The 19,473-nt window shown below is 42.3% G+C and overlaps 1 long non-coding RNA gene across 1 annotated transcript; it reads left to right on the top strand.

Annotated features, from left to right (window-relative positions):
* Nucleotides 1–893: 893 nt before the first annotated feature.
* Nucleotides 894–17,934, top strand: LOC112547025 (uncharacterized). Its single transcript, XR_003090764.2, has 3 exons — nt 894–1,075; nt 1,617–1,730; nt 17,534–17,934. It is a non-coding gene; the product is annotated as an uncharacterized LOC112547025 (long non-coding RNA).
* Nucleotides 17,935–19,473: the final 1,539 nt, after the last annotated feature.

Here is a 19,473-nt window from a genome sequence, read left to right on the forward strand (position 1 = left end):
AACAGCAAAGAAAAACCTAGGAAAGCCTGTGAAGTATATGCTGAAATGCAGCGTTTGTCTGCTCTTGGATTCCTTTTTTCTAGGTGTTGAAACCTTTTATAGTAAATTGCATTTTACGTATTTATAAACTTCAAAAGAAGGTGTTAATATAATTGCTACGTGATAAGTTTGACACTTATGTGAATTCTGCTTTGTAGCTTTTTGAAGTAAAAATTTTAAAAAATTAGTTTCTTCCTTGCAGAAGGCAGACCATGCCTGTACTGATGAAACAACTTTAGTATCTCCCTGTACTACATAAATCCCACTCCTTTCCTCCCCAAAATTTAACAATATTCAAGTAGTTAACAGGCTTATGTCCTTAGTCTTAAGTGACACGTGGTTTCATTTAAAAAGTTGTTGTGAGAATATTGTTGCATTCTGCGGTGACATTAATATCAATATTAATGTATTTAGTGAGGGGAAAACCCCCTTGGAGTTGGTATTTGGATAGGATCCAAGTCCCGCTGTCTTTCAATTGACATCAATGTGCTAAGGTCCTAAATGACCACTTCTCTTATGATGTAGTGAGCATCACTGTCATGAACTATGTTTCTGTGTTTGCAAAAGTACAAACCAAATGTGACAATGAGGCCGTGAGGACTGCCAAAAAAGAGGTTTTCACACACATTATTTCTGTGTTTGTGGAGCTGGTTATGGAGTTTCTAGTCCTCCAGAGTTACCCGTGAGGATGAGAATGTGGTGCAGTGAAGAGCTTTATAAAGAGACAAACTTGCTGGTTAGGGACATACTGCGTTAAGTACGATTCTGTCTGTCTATGATGTCACAATACATGATGTCAGAAGTGAGTGAATCACTCTCAAGCAGGAGTTGTTAGTGGCCATGAATCTAAAATCCTGGCCCCCAGAACTCACATGTTCCAACCTGCCGCGCAGTAACCTGTTAACAGCCCCCCAGAACTTGAAGCTCAATCAATGGCACAGAACAGTTTACAGAGTGGGGGAGCTACCTCTGTGTGTGCCCCTTACCGCCCCCTCAAGCTAGGCCCAAGAGTAGGGTGGGAGGGGACATGGATGGGGTAAGGAGGCTGAGACTTCGGGTTTCCTGCTTTGACTGAAGCTAGTCGGGATTTCTTTCCCCAACATGGCATGTCATTTTCTTAAAATACCTTATTAAAATCTCCAGGATGGCTTACAGTCATTGCCAGGAGATTTATGCCAATTCCAGGAGACTCCAGACCAATCCTGGAGGATAGGCAACCCTAGCTGAGGCTGGGGCCAAGTGTATAGAATTGAGCAATTGGCCAGGCATGGAGCCCTGGGCTAGAGGCCAGCAGCCAGGACCCCCCCACAAAACTTGAGGGTGCTGCAGCTCCCCTGTGCCCCCAGTTGCCATGCCTCTGAGCTTAACTAGCACAAAGGACTTCAGGAGTAGGATCTGATTAGTGATGAAACTTCATGGGTCCAACTTGGTTCTTTGCCTTTATTTTAAACCAAGCAGGAGAAATGGCTGTTGACTCTGCAAATGGGTTTCTCCTACTTAGGACTGCTTCCCTCGTGTGACCTGTTCCTAGCGCCTCACTTCGATCTCTTGGTAATTTGACCTTGTCTGGTTCCTAGGTTTTGACTCCTAAACTGACTGCTAGGCCTCACTGCCCATGCCCTGGTTGTGGATAGGAGTAAAGAAAGAAGAGAGACTTCCAGAGCAGTAAGTGGGGAAAAGAGGAAAATGAGGTAGGAGAGCTGTGAACGTTCTATAACAAAGTGTACATCTAGACTGTACTCTAAAATCAAAATAAGACATGCAATTTGCGCTATTTCGAAATACATGGCACCAAATTTCAAAATAAAGCACTATTTCAAGACATCCCTTATTCCTCGTGGAATGAGGTTGACAGGGATGCTGAAATAGCACATCTGTTATTTCGAAAATTATTTCAAAAGAGCAGACTCATTCCTTAGATGTGGGGTAGCTATTTCGGGATACCTCCCGAAATAGCCTTGCAGCCTAGACATACCCAAAGGAAGCACAGTCTTGTCTTAATCCAGCACTTGAGCTCACAGTGTCAGTGGTTCAGCGAGAAAAGGTGGAAGAGGCAATTGGTCATGTTGGATCTAGAGCTCTAAGCAATTCCAAATGGCTTCTTGTTGCACAGAGAAAGCACAAGAATACCACGTAAATGTCCTGATAATTTCCCATGGCTGGTGCTGCTGATGACATTCAGTGAGCCTCACTGATGAAGAAAAAAGAAAGAATACACCAAAGTGAAAGAAGCTTTTGATACTCATTTCACAGGGGAGCAGAATATTAGGTATGAAATGGAGAAATTTTTATAGAAGGTGCCAGAAACAAAAGGAAGTAGCTGAGACTTTTCTGACTATGGAACATAGTCTTGCTGATCATTGCCAGTATGAAACATTAAACGAACTAATAAGAAGCAGGAAAGTTGGTGGCACGAAAGACACCAGTTTATCGACACATCTTCAATTAGACCCAGATCCCTTGCTATAGCTCTAGCAAAAATAAGAATGTAGGAAGGCATAAGGACTTACTGCATAAGTAAAACTGCATCAGACACTATTGACAGAATAAAGCAAAAAAAAGCACACATGCAAAAGGAAGCTGTCAGATCAAATTTACAACATAAGAACATTTCACAACTGGAGAAAGTGAATAAGGAAAAGTTATTTACTTGTTCCCATAACATAAGAACTAGGGGTCACCAAATGAAATTAATAGGTAGCAGGTTTAAAATAAACAAAAGGAAGTTTTGCTTCATACAGCACACAGGCAACCTGTGAAACTCCTTGCCAGAGGATGTTGTGAAGACCAGGATTTAACAGGGTTCAAAAAAGAGCTAGATGAATTCAGGGAGGATAGATCCATCAATACTTATTAGCCAGGATGGATAGGAATGGTTTCCCTAGCTCTGTTTGTCAGTGGCTGGAAATAGGTGACAGGAGAGGGATCACTTAATGATTACCTGTTCTCTTTACTCCCTCTGGGGCACCTGTCATTGGCGACTATCAGAAGACAGGATACTGGGCTAGACAGAACTTTGGTCTGACCCAGGATGGCCATTCCTATATTCTTATGAGATTGGAGAACCAAAGAACCTTAACAAGTGGGAAGCTTGGAAAAGCTGCAGTAGTTGTGGAAGGATACCATCGCTGGCAATAATGTCCAGTAAAAGAGGAAGAATCCAAGAGAAACTGCAAAATGTCCCATTTTGTGGTAGCTTGGAGGTCCTTGCTAATAGTGGAAACAATCCAAGAGGAAGTATTATCATAAACTCACAATGTTAATGTTCTAAGGATTATATTCTCAGTAGGGCAGATGATACTTAGGTAAGCATGAATCTAAACAATTGAAATCTTAAATTTAAAATTAACATTGGCTATTGCTGTAGTTATTATATAGATCTATATTTTCCAAGGATAGACATTTGTAAAGACCAAATAAGTCTATCCACTGGTCAAACGGAATTATATTCTATATTTATAGTTAGTTCCTTTGAGAAATTAGAGGAAGGACATAAAATCCTTCAACTAAGAATATATGTAATATGAAGATTGACAGTTCCCCTATTGAGGTTGCCAGCAATTCAAAGATTGCACCTAGCAGAACCCTCCCCCCCCCCGAAAATTAATGAATTACAAAAAAGCAAACTATCTGAAAGATTTATCCACGTGACTTTTCATGGCTGTAAAATAAAACTTGTGTTGTCAGCAATTCCTTTTGATCTCACTGAATCCAAAAGACTTACTAGTGAAACTCAAAAAAGAATTTAAGAGAAGGAAAGATATGGGAGTTACTGTACCAAAACCCAATGGCAAAATTCTCATTTGTATGGACCTTATACAACTTAATGTGCGCAAAGAAAAACACATGCTTCCTGGAGTTGGACAGGCATTATCTGTGATCAGAAGCAAAAGTCTTCTCAAAGTTAGATATTACAGCACGCTACTGGCAAATTCTCCTCACTAATGAATCTATAGCATTAACTGCATTCATCACCCAGTTTGGACGGTATTGTTTCAATCGTATTCCATCTGGTATATTTTCTGCAGCAGAACATTTCCAAAAGAGACTCTCTCAGATGATGCCAGTTTGCTCTAGTGTCCTTCTCTTTACAGATGATGGGCTGATATATGGCAAAGATGCAGATGAACAGGCTGAGCAAATGCATGTAATCTTGAGATGCTTCCAACAAGCCAGCCTCACTCTGGATGGGAAATTGTGAATTTTGAAAATAACTGGATAACATATGTAGGAAGCAAACAGGGAATGTAGCTAGATTCAGACAATCTGAAGGCATGGCTTGCCTTACCCAAAACACAAACCATTTCTTCTGTGAGGAGATTTCTTGATGTACGTGTGAGCCTAAGAGCCATTTTATGCCTACTGTCAAAGGACATACCCAACACATTCTCAGGACATGTAGTCAGACAGTGTCCTGTAAGCGGGCATATGAAAGCTCGTGACACACTGCCCACTAATGTTACGTTTGTGATTGATGTATGCACAGTTAGTGCATAAAGATCTGTGTGTGCTGGAAATATGTTTAGAAATATGTTTAGTCCAAGCAATCTGAGTAGAATGGATAAATAAGTTTGTGGTAGACAAAGACAAGTTTTGCCTATTTGACTATGTTTTCTATACACGTTGAACAAGATCAGGCCAGACACAATGGAAGTACATTTACGACTATGGTAAACAACGGGTGCGTCTACACAGCACCCTATATTCAAAATAAGATACACCATCTGTGCTATGAAAATTGCGTATCCTATTTTGATTGAATTTTGAAAAAGGCTATTTCGAAATTTGGTGCATCTACACAGCACCAAATTTCAAAATAATGTGCTATTTTGAGAAATCCCTTAGCCCACATGGAACGAGGATTACCAGGATGCCGAAATAGTGTGCCTGTTATTTCGAAAAATATTTCAAAATAACGGGCGGCTTCTTAAGACATTAGGTAGCTATTTCGGGATATCTCTAGTATTTTAAAATAGCTGCACAGTGTAGACATACCCAAAATGACTAAATTGACTAAGGAAGCAAACTAACCAGAAGATGAGGAAGACAGCATAGCATCTACACACATTAGCAGGGAGAGGAACATTGTCTTGGTTTCCTTTTAAAAGAATACATTCCAAAGGTCTATTGGACTATAAAACAGAAAGGGAAATAACCTTTTAAGAATATAAGAATGGAAGGATGGTCATATTGGTCAGATCAAAGTGCCATCTAGCCCCGAATCCTCTCTTCTGACAGTGGCCAATGGCAGGTGGCCAGATAGAATGGACAGATCAGGCAATCACCAAGTGATCCATCAACTTTCACTCACTCCCAGTCTCCTTTTTTCTAAGATGACAAGTACCCGTTTTATTAATCTCTTCTCATATGCCTGCTGTTCCAAACCCCTAATAATTTTTATTGCGCTTTGCTGAACTTTTTCCAGTGCGAAGATATCATTTTTGAGATGAGGTAATCACATCTGCACTGAGCCAACGTCTACACTCCAGAGTTTTTGCACAAAAACAGGTGTTTATGCCAAAAAACTCGTGGAGTGTCCACACCTCAAGTATGTTTTTGCTTAAGAAAATTTACAGTGAATCGACAGAACAGAGGGGTTTTTGTGGTATAGGTATTCCTCTTTCTATGAGGAATAACTCCATTTGGCGCAAGACCACTTGTGCAAAAAGGTGTGTGGGTGGGTGGGTGAGTGGGTGGACGGGAAACAGGGCATTTTTTTGTGCAAAACCAGACTATTGAAAGAAGCACAGGTGCTCTGGCTGCCATTCTGTTAATGGTAATCAGAGATTTCTTGTGAGAGAGAATCCATCCTGTCCGGAGGCTCTGTTGCGCAAAAGCATATTGCAAAAACTCACAAAGCATCCACACCTCAAACACGTTTTTGCACAAGTAAATCGACAGAATGGAGGGGGTTTTGTGCAAGAGTTATTCCTCTTTCTACGAGGTGTGTATGGATGAGGAACTGCCTCTTTTTGTGCAAAAAAACCCTATAGAAAAAAGCACAGGTGCCCTAGTGGCCAATCTGTGAATAGCTATCAGTGCTTTCTTTTGAGAGAGCGTCCATGCAGTCTGGATGCTCTCTTGTGCAAAAGCGAATCACTTTTTCGATGCACTTTTGCAATGTGGACGCTTTCTTGAGCAAGAAGCTTGTAGTGTGGACATAGCCTTAATTTGCTTAAGAGCCTTTGATGAGGGACCTTTTAGTGATCCATCATTAAGGATTGAATGGAACAGTACTCTCTGATTCTGTGAACTTTGGCCCATATTATGTAAGTGAGAAAACTGCAAAAGCAAAGACTGTAACATGCTGAAATTAAGGTGTAGTCACTAGGGGTGTGTCTAGACTACATGCCTCCTTCGACGGAGGCATGTAGATTAGCCAGATCGGAAGAGGGAAATGAAGCCGCGATTAAAATAATCGCGGCTTCATTTAAATTTAAATGGCTGCCCCGATCTGCCGATCAGCTGTTTGTCGGCAGATCGGGGCAGTCTGGATGCGACGCGCCCACAAAGAAGCCTTTCTTCATCGGCACAGGTAAACCTGGTTTCACGAGGCTTACCTGTGCCGATGAAGAAAGGCTTCTTTGTGGGCGCGGCGCGTCCAGACTGCCCCGATCTGCCGACAAACAGCTGATCGGCAGATCGGGGCAGCCATTTAAATTTAAATGAAGCCGCGATTATTTTAATCGCGGCTTCATTTCCCTCTTCCGATCTGGCTAATCTACATGCCTCCGTTGAAGGAGGCATGTAGTCTAGACACACCCTAGAAAGCATATTTTTTTAGCATCCTTTAAATCTGTTTATAAATGTTCTTCTTAGTTTACTATCTTCTGTCTCAGTGTTCTGTTGAAGTAGGGAGGGAGTTGTCAGCTAACTTAGCTGGCTGGTGTGGGCATTATCTCTTTTCAAAGGCAGTGAATTTAGTAACCTTTGTGAGTATCCAGTCTGAGGGACTGGACACTGCAGAAAGAAGTCTCTCTGGAGAAGCAGGGTTTGCTGTTACTTGCATGGCAAGTACTGGCAGAGCCTCAAGGAATTTGTTGGTGAGGCAGACAGACTTTCATGACAGGGAGCTGCTACTTAGTTCAAGTCTCAGCAAAGCTTTCCCTTTCTGAGGCAGAGAAGCAACACAGGGGTATGTGTACACAGCAGTTAGACACCCATGGCTAGCCTGGGCTCGCAGGGCTCAGGCTGTGGGACTGTTTCATTGCTCTGTAGATGTCTGGGCGTGGGTTGGAGTCTGAGCTGGACTGGGGTATGTTGTTGGACATACCCTTTTCTAGCTTTTGCAGCAGCGGGAACAGTGCAGACTTGAAAAATAACTCTGCAAAACTCAGGGGACCCATTTAAAGCTCTCCTGGTATATCGATCAACACCGCTCATATCTGGATTATCTCCAGCAGGATTTTCTCAAGCAGAATTTCTGAGGTAAGATAACTAAGGACACCTTTACTAGTGCACATGGCAGGTATAATAAGTCAGGGGCGACTTTGCTGTCCCCTGGCATAACTACTGCCCCTGGACACCTTGTTATGGGTTTGGTGAGAGTATGGAGGTAGGGAGTTTTTGCTTTATTATGGCCCATGCAAGTTCTGGGGCAGCTGAGGAGACAGTATGTGCTATTCAGCTTTCAAGGTTCATTAAAAATCTCTCTGGACTCCAGAGCATTTGAAGTGCCCTGGAAAGTGAATAAAACATACCACCTTCTTAGCTGCCCTGGAACCTGCATGGGACATATCTAAAGCTCAAGTTCATCTTTAGGAACAGACACAGCAGCTTTTCCTGGATGCCTGGGGACTGAGGTTGGGAGGGGAGGCACGTTGTGGGTGTGGGTGGCCCAGAACTCCTCCACGCAGTGAGGGAGGGCTTGGGCTTCTCTGATCAAGCAGAGGGGACTAAAGGCCTCAGCCAGCCAGGAGTCTCTTTCAGCTGAGGCAGATACTTGAGGCTCCTTTGGGCAGGAAGGACTCATTGCCCTGGCTGCAGGGGACACAGGGAGGGGAGAAAGAATCTTGGGGTTCTAACTAGAAGGGGGCAGAGGCAGGGGCTCCATAGGCTTCCCATGCCTGTGCACTAATACCACTTAAATGTGCAACGCCTGCCTGAGGGAATTTCGAAAATGGGATGCTGAAACAAAAACCTGACAGCCATAAAATGCCCATGTTCAGCACAGGGAAAAAAAGCAACATTATTTTGGCTCAGAAGCTATTAGGAACTCAGCAGCCACTTGCAATGGGACTCAGACTGGACTTCTCTGGAGGAAACAGGTTCAGCTTCAATATTTCCCAATACAACTAAGAGAGGATGTGGGACTTTCACGTCCTGACAGAGTACCTGCATCCTCTGCACACGGAGGTCCGCATGAAAACACAACAAAAGAGAGGACTTGGTCTGGAGGACAGACCAGCCCTTCCTCAAAGACTTGAGCTGTAGAATGCTGTTTGTGACTGTGTAAATGCAATTGACAAGCAGATATAGTAGTATAAAATCGTTTTTTTAAGTAGGTGAGGTCAGTGCAGCAAGGGAGGTTTAGATTGGACATTAGGAAAAAATTCCTAACTGTCAGAGTGGTCAAATATTGGAATAAATTGCCAAGGGAGGTGGTGGAATCTCCCTCTCTGGAGATATTTAAGAACAGGTTAGATAGACATCTGTCAGGGATGGTGTAGATGGAGCTTGGTTCTGCCTTGAGGGCGGGGGGCCGGACTCGATGACCTCTCGAGGTCTCTTCCAGTCCTACGATTCTATGATTCTATGATTTCTTTTATTGCAGCTCTTGCATTAGCTATTTTGTTTCTGTCCTATCCTGAGACCGATATAGCTACAGCAATACTGCAAAGAAGTAAATGAAAGGAAGTTGAAGTTTATTTTGAATTGTCTTATACTGTGCATATATTTTGGTTTCTATTTTAAGTTTAAACTCTTTTTTCTAAGCAAGAAAGGGAGCTATGGAGTGGTTATTGTGACCCAAGATGTCCCTCAATGCCAAGCATACCATAACTTGCATCCGGTTTGATCCTCTCATTGCCCCAACTCACTATTGGCACTACCTGTAACCCAACAGGTGTCCTGTAAGGGATCACGTACAAACTATTGACATGCTGGTCATTAATTTTACATAGATCCTCCACAAGTCAACTCAAAGACATAGCTTGCCCTGCATAGTTAAAATATTTGTAGAATAATTTCCCCATCACATAAAACCACATATACCAGACAAGATAATGAGGTCTATATTTTCTTTAACCTGGGATGACCGGCAAAACACATTCATGGCTTACTCTTTTCATGGGCATTGTGGCCTTCACAGTTTTTTGTAACACACTACACCATCATGTATTCTGTTATATGAAGACAGACGCAGGAAATCTGATTGTCCTCTCACTAACACCAGTTCCACAATAGAGTAGTGCTGACTTCAGAGATGTTACTCCCCATTTATACTAATGAGATCAGAATCCAAACCAAACGGTCTCATGAATGAGTTCACACTCTACGGTTATGTACTACATATGCCATGTTACAATTTTACTCACCACTGTAATGCAGCACCTCTGGTATGGAATTTGTCATCAGTCTAAGTATGCACAGTAATATTATGCAATGATTTAGATCAATAAGTGAAGAAGAATATTCTATGCAGTTCAAATTGAATGTGGAATTTAAGTAGGCAGCTACGCTTAGTGCTTTATAAGTCATAATTAATTTAATGCTGTTCTGGACAATGTTTTTTTAAGGAGATTCCAACTTGCATATGCAATAATGTCCCCAAACATTAGACCTTTCGGTTACTATAATCGTGATTGCAAATCAGGTATCTGCACTTACAGACTAAGACCCTCAGGCTATTTGCTCATGCAATTGCCCATTCATTCTTATGCATGCAAGGGATCTCCTTTGCAAAGAAAAATAGGGTCCTAGATGACTTCCTATCAGGAAGCAAGGTCTGCAGCAGAGTCAATTTCTGGGCAGCTTATGGAGTACAGCTGGCCTATAAGAGTATGCCTGATTAGCTTCACTGCCTGACTAGTTGTAAGAACAGCAAACTAGGCTCTTAGGCCCTTATACAGACCAGATATTGGGTGGGGACAAAGTCAGGTGACCAGGCAGCAAGTGTGAAAAATTGGGACAGAGGATGGGGGTAATCAGTGCCCATATAAGACAAAGCTGCATATTTTGGGACTCCTGTCATCTGAATAAGTGGGCTGTGCCAACGAAAGTTCATGATACTATCTACATGTTTTGCTAGTCTTTAAAGTGCTACCTGACTATTTATTGTTTTTTAAGTTTTTCCTATAAAAATAGAGCACCTAGCCACCCTAGGACAAAGACCATTGTTCTCCTATTTTGGGTTGCACATACAAATCTCCGTGTGCATGTGGGTAGATCCACAAATCCCTGCAAATTTTGCATGCACATGAAGTGCCTCTAAAAACGTGAACCCCAACATTCCCAAAGTTTTAGGATAGTCGTTAAGAGCTCAATAAACATCCACATTTAGAATTGCTCTTGCACATTGGACTGTTTGAAACTAAAATTAAGTTAGTGGGATAGTGGTGGAGAGGGAACAGTCTTCTATGGGTTTGAAATTGTAGAGATAATTGTTTTATTAAAATATTTGCTCTTTTGCTCCTGACGAGGTTTTCTGACAGCCTAGAAGTCATTCTATAGCACCATGCCAGCCATTAGTGCTTTGATTTCCACAATCCCTTTCTTTATTTAATAGGCCTGAAATATTGATTAACATTTACAGATTCAATTCCAAGCACTTGCCAGAGGTTACAGAAAGCCAGAAAGAGCTGGTTGTGCCAGTCAAATTCTAAGGTGTAATGAAATCCCCTACTGTGTCTGTCAACTTATCCAATGTACAGGTCATTTCCCACAAGGTCTGTGGTGTTGAAAGAAGCAGTTTTCACTTCACACATTTCATAGGCGACGAGAAAATATGTCGCTAGCATTGTATTCTCTAGCCCTTTGTATGAAATTGAATAGACTCATTTCTTCATGCGTTTTTTCTCCCTCAAATCATTTTATATCAATATAGGAAAAAATTCAGATTCTCAATGTAAATGTTTTGTTACTGTTGTCAAGGAATCTCATGGTAACTAGGGTTAAAGATGGACAATCCTCAAAAGGATCAGTGGTTCAATTCAGTTTGCTTATGTATCCAAAGGTTCATATATTTATTCAAACATTTTAAGGCTTCTTTAGTACTTCCATTTTTCTCCCAGTAACACTCTCTCTCTTCCTTATTCTAACACGTGGCTCAAGAGAGTCCTTCACCCTGTATTCATTCTCCCATCTTTACAAAGAAGGGTCTACATCTATAGAAACTTTTCTGGCAGCAAGCCACTTCTGAATTCAAATTTCATATGCCCCAGGATTCATTGCACTACACACAACCTGTGAGGTCTGAAATCGGTATAGCATGCCTTGTCGTATAAAAAAAATATCCTGTTTTGGCTAGATGGGGACTAGGTCTTCCAACCTGATTATGTAAATTGGCCAGTGGACTGATTCTCCTGTCTTTTCCATCCATGCATGGATTTTTTCCATCCATGTGAGGAATAAATTTTGTTAGGTGCACCAAGGCATATATTAATATGCATCACCATGAGAAACAAAAACCTAGCTGTGGGCACTCTGCTATTTGGCTGGGTGACATTGAAATTGCTCCTAAGCCTCCATAGAATTGCAGAGTTTACAGGAAATAGTGGTTCCCACCTGCTTGTCCTTACTTCATTTCCTCTGTTACCCTAGTATGCAGACCAGGCCTGCCAATGAGGAGGGTGAGGGAGCAACTGCTCTGGGCCTGAGGATTAAAAAAGTCCTGAGGTTTACAGGATCTGTTGAAAAAGGCTTTATTTTCGCCAGATCTGCGTCTAAACTGCCGGGTTTTTTTCGAAAAAACTTCGTGTCGAAAAAAAAGCAGCGGCCATTTGTATGCTAATGAGGCACGGGATATTTAAATCCCTGCTTCATTAGCAATTTTGATGTGGTCGAAAAATCTCTGTCGACAGAGAGGTGTAGTCTAGACACACCGTTATTTTGGGTGCGGCAGCGGCCATAGCCCTGGACACATTCCACTACCATCAGAGTGCTGGGCAGTGCTGAAGGATAAGGCTGAAGGGCTGGTGGGGTGAGCCCCGCCCCTTCTTCCTGAGGCCCCACCCCTTCAAAGAGCACAGGGCCAAGCCTCCCCTCTCCTTGGCCAGGGGCCCAGCAATTATATAAGCTGTCCTGATGCAGATAAGCCATCCTGTCCATTGGATGGTTTGGGACAACCACCTAGAGTCCTGTGTTTCGTGGGACCCCATGATTCAGGGGACCAATGGTGGCCTAAGAGATTAGCAGGTGTCTTGGCTCCTACAGCAGGGGTAGAGCCTGCCCCTACACTCACCAGTGGCATCAAGAAGTGGGATTTGGTAGCCTGCAACCAGGATCGGGAAACCCCTTAAAACTTAATGTTTAGCTTGTTCTACAGGCTTCAATATTGGGGCCGGATACATTTGGTTTAAAACCAACAAAAGGAAGTTTTTCTTCACTCAGCACACAGTCAACCTGTGGATCTCCTTGCCAGAGGATGTGGTGACGACTAGGACTATAACAGGGTTCAAAAAAGAGCTAAATAGATTCATGGAGGTTAGGTCCATCAATGGCTGTTAGCCTGGATGGTAGGAAATGGTATCCCTAGCCTCTGTTTGTCTGCAAATGGGTGACAGGAGAGGGATCACATGAGGATTACCTTTTGTATTCCCTCCTTCTGGAGCATCTGGTATTGGCCACCATTGGCAGACAGGATACTGGGCTAGCTGGATCTTTGGTATGACCCAGCATGGCCATTCTTATGTTCTAATGCAGACTGGGTACATAACTTATGTAGGTGTCCCACCCTGTTATCTTTCCCATGTGATTTTCAATGCCTATCTTTCACCCATTCCATTTCTGACAAGAGGGAATAATACAATCACAGCTCTTTGGCTCCAAGACTGGGTGGGCTTTTCGGTGAGGAAGGGGGTATTCAGGGAGGTTTCTACACTGATGTAGTGATTTCTTGCTGTCTTATATTTATTCCTCTTTGCTTTAAAGCTTTTCCATGGGCTTTAAGCTTGACTAGGTCTAATAAGAAAATAAAAATAAGAGTTGAGTATTTTTTTTAAAGCTAAGCTTTCTCATTCAGCTCCATTTCTAGGTTCCTACTAATCTTATCATACACAACCTCCTCCTCCTCCCCCCCACCCCACCCATACGCACACACACACACCAGGAATGAACCCCCCCAGTTAAATCTCCTGCTTTTTGGAGAATTTTGAGCTACATTATAGGCAAAACCGTAACATTTTCAACATGTTGGCATAATAGCAACCAGAGCTACTTCTGACTACAGCTACGCTCTAGGCTTGAATTTTGACATTTCTCTATGGGCTGATTTATGAAATAGGCTTTAGTTGGGGTGATTGACCATATCTTGTGTAAATCAACTGTGATATATTTAAATTAGTGGCTTTCAAATAGATTTATGCATGGATTGGGGAAAAACTGATGGGAATGTAAAAACTTCTAAGCTGCCTCTGGAAATGGAATAGCCATTAGTATTTATCTCTAGTTTTCTCTCTTTTGTTATCTTGCAAGTTTTCTTTGTTTTGTTTTCTGAGAAGGTGGGAGCATTCTTACTGGTGTCTTGAAAAGTATCCATTTCTCTTACTTTAATGAAATTCCCAAGATCTACATCACAATCTCTATTATTTGTCTAGAGACCCAGGACCCTAAGTAGAAATTTCTCTTTGAGCCCATTATTTTGGGCTCACTATTCCGACATCCCTGTAAACCTCATTTTACAAGGAGCAAGGGACATTTTAGAATAGCGCTTTATTTCAATATTTGGCGCTGTGCAGACAGTGCCAATTGATGAAATAAGCTATTTTGAAATAGCATCGAAATAAGATATGCAATTTGCATAGTTCAAATTACATAAGAACGTAAGAACATAAGGATGGCCATCCTAGGTCAGACCAAAGGTCCATCTAGCCCACTATCCTGTCTCCTGACAGTGGCCAACACCAAGTGCCCCAGTTGGGGTGGACCGAAGACAATTATCAAGCGATTTGTCTCCTGCCATCTCTCTCTAACATCTGACAAACAGAGGCCAGGGACACCATTTCTATCCCCTGGCTAATAGCCTTTTATGGACCCAACCTCCATGAAATTATCTAGTTTCTCTTTAAACTCTGTTATAGTCCTAGCCTTCACAGCCTCCTCTGGCAAGGAGTTCCACAGGTTGACTATGTGCTGTGTGAAGAAGAACTTTCTTGTATTAGTTTTAAACCTGCTACCCATTAATTTAATTTAGTGTCCTCTAGTTCTTCTATTATGGGAACTAATAAATAACTTTTCTTTATTTACCCTCTCCACACCACTCATATTTTATATACCTCTATCAGATCCCCTCTCAGTCTCCTCTTTTCTAAACTGAAAAGTCCCAGTCACTTTAACTTCTGCATATCTTATTTCAACTTACAGTGCAGTGTAGACTCACCCTGACTGTCTACAGTGATCAAAACAAAGCTACCCCTTCATCTATATGGGGCACAAACTTTTCCAGCCTGGGGAAAGATTTTTAGTGTGGTGTATTGAAGTGGTGGGAAATGATAAACTATCACTTTAAGTTTATAGTGGTCTCCTGGTCTCCAGGGGAAGCAGGTGATCAATATGATCAACGTGAAAAAAGCAAGACAAGTTGAGTTGTGCATCTCTTCCTTAGGGAGCAGCATACATACTTTGTCTCTCTCTCTGTTTGGGGGCTCTTGTGTGTTTTTTGGAACATAAGTTAAAAGTAGGGCAACCTTGCAAACATTCAGAACGATAACAATTGAAAATGCTCTAGCTGCATTGTAGGCTGGGCACATAACCTTTGGAATCTCCTAAGCCATGGGGATGAATCTCCAGCTTGCCGACTGGGTGTGGTTTGCCATGATTGGTGAACCCTGGCTAATAGAACCTGTGAATGGTCAAGCCTGAAGACACTTAGGTACACAAAGTATCTGGCCTGACCAACTGCATCTGGCTCACAGGCCAGAGGTTCTCTACTTGTCCTAAGGAATGTTGTAGCACACCTTCCCTTTGAAAACCAAGGGACTTCTGTGCCTAAATCATCTTAGATGGTTAGATCTCCAATCAGCTGTCTAAAATTAGGCACCTCGATTAATCAATACATAAGTAAATAGATTTCTTTCAGAGATGATGAGCTACTGCAATTTTCCTTGAGCTCAGCAGGGTCTGCAGGTGCTCACCCCAAACTCATATACGTAAATGCTCAAATACAGATTTAGGAGCCTAGCTTTAGGAACCGAATTTTGAAAAAAAATAAGTCTGAGCACCTCTGCATAAACTGAACTAAGCAGCAGACAGTGGTGACCCCATAAGATCTACCACAGAAATTCCTCTTTGTAGCACTCCATAGACCATAGCTATCTTCAATTGTGACTTAAAGGGAACTATCCATTACCCAAGTTGAGTCAAAAATGAACATTCAGTCTTAGACTTTCAAATCTGACCTGAGGGATTTAGAGACACAGTACTCATTAACATGAATAGGACTTGGGAATTGAAATTTCCCAGGTGGCTTTGAAAATTTGAGTCTGTTTATGGATTTACATTATTGGTTTAACATGCTTTTATTCCCTTCCTTTTGGTTTAAATGGACAATGCTAGCTTTGAAGGGATGGTAGTGCCATGTAGAATGTATGGATTGAATCCAGTGAAAGATCAAAGAGGAGACAGACTAGTTTGCAAAGATGTAGGAGAAAGGGGAAGAGTTAAAATCTTAAGAAGTCTGCTTCTAAAATTATTATTCTGAGCCCATTTTACAGTAGAAAGGAAGAAATCCTTTGCATCTGAGTTACTAGTGTACGTTCTATAAAATTAATAGAGTAGGTGCTTCCGGCCATCTGTGAATCCATCCCCTTCTCTTAACACACACTTTATGGCCCTTTCATGCTACCAAGCAATATAAAGGGACCTTGGTTTAAATGAGAATCCAGTCCAAGGAATCCTGTGGGAGTAACTAATTGTCATTGTGAATAAAGGGATTTAAAAATGATTGCCAATCTCAAAACTTCATAAGTCAGGTCCCAAACAATCATGAAAAAGGTTTAAAAACACAAGGTTTGACTAAATAATAAATATTTGGCCTTTCAATTTGTCTTCTGCTTTTTTAGCTTTTAGTGTTCACTTTTTATAACTTTTCTCCCACATATTTATGGGGGGTGAAGAGTCTCCCAACTCCCAAGCTTGGATTCAAGAAAAATTCCAACTAGAGTGAAACTTGGCATCAAATCATGAGGGTTGACAGCAGAATGAACTTTTGTGACTAAGGTGGTGGTTTAACAGTATCATCAGGGCTTAATTTTACCTCAAAGAGGACCCTAACTCTTCCCCCCACCCTGAGAGAAAATGACTGAACGAAATAACAAAGAAGCCATTGAAAGATATAATTCCTCACCCCATTCAAGCTCCTGCTTCCATAACCTTGAGAAAGAGCTCAGGGTTTTTTATGACACTCCTTTTACAATATTCTTTTATTAAAAATTATCATGAGAGTCTGTCTAATAAAAACGTACATAAATGTCACTCTAACAGTGACAAACATCACTAATTGCTACCATAGATAATGGAGAATGGGGAAAATGTTTCCTTAAGTATTTAGTAATATTGAAGGCCAAATTTTGATTTGATCGTATTCACAACCTATTCATATTTGTGTTCCTCAGGTATTCCATTATTTGACATTCACTCGCAGTAAAGATGGTTGACATTCTTTAAGAAAGTGGGTGTGGCATTTTCTTTTATTAATTGTGCTTTTAAAAAGAACTGTATATGAATACATTTCAAAATGATTTTTTGTTTTAACATAGTACCTCTTTTTCTTTCACAAAATGGGGTGGGGGAGATGGTGGAGGTGGAGAAGTTGGGAGGAAAACTGAAAAGGGAAGAAAAGCAAAAAATATGTACTAAAATGTTCAAGATTTTGGTTTTGGTGTGGGGTTACTTTTTCCTTGTATTTGTCCCACCCCCTTTTCTCTCTTTTTCTTCTGCCTAGCTACCATTTGTACTACAACACAAATTGCAGATGGCATGTTCCATTTAATATTCACATAATTCTTAGTTCAAACAATATTCAGTTCAAGAATGATTCATTAAAGAAATAAATGAATATTTTTGAACAATGAATACATTGAAGAATTTCATTATCTGTTCATGGTCAATTTGCAAATATAACAATAAAGTACAATATGTCAAAAACTGTTGCAAATTATTTCTAATGATTACTCCATTATTAAAACAGAATCATTTTGCTAGTGATCAGCCCAAAGTTGAATTCTTACACTCTTAAACTTTATAGCAGAGTTGAAATCTATAATTTTGTGGCTTAGTACTATATTTGCTTTTTCAAAAAATCATGCCATAACTCTTTCTATATATGTATTTCTTTCAGTATCACCTGGGACTGTGTTTGTTGCAAAAAGCTGACAATATCAAGTCCAGTAAGGAGAAACCATGCCCTATACTGTAAACAAAAAGCAGCTGGACTGTGCTGAGGAGGTCCAGTGAGAGAACAGTTTATGCAGTGTTTGATGTTGCCATGCATTTGTGTATTGGTTCTCAGGCAGTATTTTGTTTTAGCTTGGAACTGATATTCTTTGCAACAAGATGTATGCAAATAAATTTCCCATGAGCTCTTGCAAGAGGTTATTTGCAGCACAAACTAAAACCATTATAAACTACTAAGATGCCCCTAAACTGGCCTAAAAATTATCTGAGGAACAGAGAACAGCTGGACTGTGCAAGTGATCTCCACTGACAGCTCAGCTAGCTTCCATATGTAGCTGCACTGGGTTTCAAGCAGACACTGATGAATAAAATTCACTGATCAGAACACCCTCCTTGTGTCTAGGCTGTGGTCACTATTCGGAAACTATGAAGTCTTTGAAAATGGTTTTGTAGCGAAACTGTGGTGGCAAAAAGCCCTTCCTATAGTAGTTTGCAGTAGTGTGGCCATATAGGCTGCAAGATATCACAGAGAGAAGGAGAGTGAAGTAAAGCCTCTTATTGGACCACCTTCTATGGGTGTGTGATGGGGCTCCGCAGCCCTGCACTGTAGCCCCCACCACGAGCTCTCTGTTGGCAGCACAGGGGGCAATGTACTGGCATTGTGTCGAGTGCTCACGGGCTGCAGAACGCCTTGCAGCCTCAGGTGTGGTGGCCGAGACGAGGCCCGGATGCAATGGGTGGGCGGGGCCACGTACGTGATGTCAGGACAATGTCACGCCAAGCACCAGGAGCAGCGGGAGATTTAAACACTGCTCGGCACCAGGAGAGGAAGGGGGGCACGTGCATGTGTGGGCGCAGGAGTGGGCGTACACCAGCACAACCCCCTGTGGAGCAATGGGGACCCAAGCCTGCAGGAGGAGCCAAGCGGCTGAGCCACTGGAGGCCAGGCAGGCCTCAGGAAGGGGCAGTAGGACCAGTAGGGAAGAGGAAGTAGCCCAGGGAAAGGCAATACAATGCCCACGGGCAGAGAGCCCCGTCAGCCGGATAGGACCTTAGAAGGCCTGCGTCCTTAGGGCCCTGGGCTGGGGTCTGGGCCCCCCTCTCTTCACCCTCGGAGGAGGGAATACCCAGTGATTTGGGAAAAGAAGCAGTGCTCTACCCCCCCCCCCCCCCAGCTGCAGGTGGGAGCACTGCGCAGCTAAGGACCTAGACAGACCGTCTGGGGAAAGCCATTCTGCAATAGGACTACGGGTGAGGTGGCAGGACATTCGGGACAGTCAGACGGGCCGGGGTAAAGACTAGATGGGGGTCGGACCCAGCCTGGTCACAGGGTGAAAGAAACATATTTTTGAGCATTTGTGACTTCTCTTTTGCCCACTAACATTGGTCCAATAAAAGATATTACCTCACCCAGGGCCAGCTTTAGGCCGATTTGTCTGATTCCCCCAAATTGGGCCCCGCGCCAAAAAGGGCCCCACACTCTAAAGCCAGAGGGCCCTGTGCCCTAAACCCAGACGTGTGCCGGGCGTGCTGCGGGAGGAGGCGTCGGCCCTGGAGGAGGAGCGCGGTGGCTTCTGTGCGCCATGGGAGGGGGAGTCGGCCCCTGGGTTTGGTGGGTGGAAGGTGGGATTCTGCCCTGTAGCTGGGGATTTAAAGGGTCTGTGACTTGTTTCTTACTGTGCTGGTTTTTTTTTTTTTTTTTTTGCTTAATCAAAATTAATTTGCATGTATTTTTTTTTTTGTTCGAATTGGGTCCCGCACTTCCTAAAGCCAGCCCTGACCTCACCCATCTTCTCTCTCTCATATAGTAAAGTTACAAAGCATTGGCTATGATAAAAATTACAAGGACAATCAACCCTGACGCTCCAGGGTATAAACATATAA

This window comes from Pelodiscus sinensis, chromosome 1, assembly GCF_049634645.1.
Source record: "Pelodiscus sinensis isolate JC-2024 chromosome 1, ASM4963464v1, whole genome shotgun sequence".
NCBI lineage: Eukaryota > Metazoa > Chordata > Testudines > Trionychidae > Pelodiscus > Pelodiscus sinensis.